Source organism: Myotis davidii, unplaced genomic scaffold (genome assembly GCF_000327345.1).
Source record: "Myotis davidii unplaced genomic scaffold, ASM32734v1 scaffold356, whole genome shotgun sequence".
Lineage (NCBI taxonomy): Eukaryota > Metazoa > Chordata > Mammalia > Chiroptera > Vespertilionidae > Myotis > Myotis davidii.
In genome coordinates this window covers 972079-975064 of record NW_006288188.1, presented here as the reverse complement: position 1 = coordinate 975064, position 2986 = coordinate 972079, and the positions used below count along the sequence as shown (strand labels likewise).

The window sequence follows — 2986 nt, the reverse complement described above, 5'->3', positions numbered from 1 at the left end:
TTTCTTTTTTCATTTTTAAATTGATTTCCGAGAGGAAGGAAGAGGGAGAGAGAGATAGAAACATCAATGATGATCGGCTGCCTCCTGCACGCCCCCTACTGGGGATAGAGCCCCCAACCCGGCCAAGTGCCCTTGACCGGAATCGAACCTGGGACCCTTTAGTCCACAGGCCAACGCTCTATCCACAGAGCCACAGAGCTTTTCTACCCACTCATCTATTGATGAGCGCTTGGGTTGCTTCCATATCTTGGCCATTGTAAATAACACAACAACAGCATACTGTTAAATAAAAAGGGCAGCTTACAGAATAGAATGTATGTTTCCATGTACCAGAAAAAGAAATGCATTAAATTAAGAAGTGTAGACTCTTAAATTGGGAAGCTATAATTTTCTTAATTCTTCCAAGTTACTGTTTGTCCATAAAATGAGCATAGTATACTTATCTTGCAGAACTGTTAGAAGGATTAGGGCAGGGTTAGGCAAACTATGGGGCCAAATTTATGAGAAGTAATTTATGTAAAGTATCCAGACCCAGTAGGGTACCTGTATTTAGTAGGCCTTCAATAAATACTTTTAATAAAATGATCTCTTGATATCCAAGTTCATTTAACAAAAATAATTCTTAGCAGTCAGAAATCAGTCAGAACACCTGATTACACTTAGTTCCAATAATATAGCAAATTATAAATTTATAAATAGCAAACTAGTTTCTCTATAGTGTTCTAGATGTGTAAATATAAGAACCAACAGCCCTGGCTGGTAAGGCTCAGTTGGTTGGAGCATCATCTAGTACACCTAAAGGCTGCAAGTTCAATTTCTGGTCAGGCACATACCTAGGTTGCAACTTTGATACCCAGGGGGACTCGTACAAGAGGCAATTGATAGATGTTTCTCTCTCACATCAATGTTTCTCTCTTTCTCTCTCTCTCTCTCTCTCTCTTTCCTTCCCTCTCTTCCTCCCTACCCCTCTCTCTGCCTTCCTTTCTCTCTAAAAACAATAAACATACCTTTAGGTGAGGATTAAAAAACAACAACAATAAACTACACCTTTGATGTACTTTAAAGGAGAATTTCAGTTCCAATATTAGTAAGACACAAATTATTTTGAATAGTCATTTAGAGGTTGATTCAGTTTCCTTCTTTCAGAAAGGTTGTCCTCTGTGCAAAAAGGAAAAAGTTTGGTCTGTATCTCAGTTCTGCTACTTTTACAGGCAAGTTACTTGATCTCTCTGAGCAAAATGTTGTGGTGAGGTTTAAGAAAATTACAGATTTTTCCAGCTGGTGTGGCTCAGTACTTGAGCATTGACCTATGAACCAGGAGGTCATGGTTTGATTCCTGGTCAGGGTACATGCCCGGGTTGCAAGCTTGATCCCCAGTAGGGGGCGTGCAGGAGGCAGCCAATCAATGATTCTCTTTCATCATTGATGTTTCTACCTCTCCCTCCCTGTCCCTCTCTGAAATAAATAAAATTATATTTTTAAAAAAGGAAATTAGAGATTTTATTTAGTGTACAAAATATAAACGAGTAAGATCTGTCTGTCCTCGAATCAGAAGTAAATTTCTAGATTAAAACCAACTTCACCTTAGGCATCCACTCTAGTGTCTGGTTATCTTCAAAGGGGTTCATGGGGCAGGACCAAGCCCCAGACCTTTTCTTAGCCAGGTCATATTCCTGTGACTCGGTTAGAATCCTGTGGGCTTCTATTCATCCCCGCCACGCCCCCCAAACCTCCCACCCCTCCAGCAAGCTTCCCAGTTATTTTTCAATTGTACTAGTAGAGCTTTGCCAAAAGAGGGCACCCCAGCCCAGACCTACTGACGCTGAACCTGCATTCAGAAGATCTTCGGGAAAACTGAGAGGTACATTCAAGTCTAAGCTTTGTGAGCCCTGTTCTGGGGGCAAGGGTAAAAAATCCAATTATAATTTTTAAAAATATGCTGTCTGTTTTTAACTGCTGAAAGACAGTTCGAGAAAAACTTGACTCAAATTTATTATTTTAGTACCTAAAGTCTGAAATAATGGAGGAAATTGGCAAATTCTATCCTTGGGTGTGAAACCTCTTCCTCTGACACCCCCTTTCAGTTTAGTGAACTATTTGAATTAATTTTTATTGAGACATAATTGAAATATCACACGGTGTAAGTTTAAGGTGTACTACGTGTTGATTTGATATAGTTACATATTGCGGTATGATTATCACTGTAGCATGAGCATAATTATGTCATGTCACATAATTATTATTTCTTTTTTGTGGTGGGAACAGTTAAGGTCCAACTTCTTAGCAACTTTGAAGTTTTTAATACAGTATTTTCTAAAAACATAATGCTGAGGGAAGTGAGCAGTTTACTTACTGTTTCTAGAACCCCATGTGTGATATATGCTAGTTACATACAATTTAGACATTTAATCTGTACATAGGGAAATGTCTAGAAAGATGTTCATCGAAATGTTGAGTAGTTTCCACTGGATAAAAGGTTTTAAGAAATTTCAAAACAAAACCTTTTTATTTGTGCATTCCTGTGTGTTGGAATACATTATGTTTACAAAGACTTTAAAGCTATTCCCAAAGACAGGAAACATTAAAATTAACCTCAGAGCAGATCCTTTCAATTTTACTTTTTAACCAAGGAAACATGATAGTCTGGTACTTCATTCAGAAGGTTAGCTCTAGATTACCAAAGGAAACTGTTTCTCACAGTGTGGTCCTCATTTATCTCCATCAAAATGACCTATGGAGCTTGTTAAACATACACAGCTCCAAATCCCCAACCCATCTACTAACTACCCCATCCCAACCAAACCGAATAAAAAGCAGCATCCCTGGGGGTGGGTCCTCTACACGGTTCCCAAGCACTCACGTTGAAATGTGTATCTACTTAAGTCAGCAACCACTGCAGCGGTTCTCAACCTGTGGGTCGCGACCCCTTTGGCGGTCAAACGACCCTTTCACAGGGGTCACCTAAGACCATCCTGCATATCAGATA

The 2986-nt window shown here is 39.3% G+C and overlaps 1 protein-coding gene across 1 annotated transcript in view; it reads right to left on the bottom strand.

Annotated features, from left to right (window-relative positions):
• HSD17B11 (hydroxysteroid (17-beta) dehydrogenase 11) overlaps window positions 1–2986 on the bottom strand; it is a 29168-nt gene that overhangs the window by 8319 nt on the left and 17863 nt on the right. The window lies entirely within an intron of this gene.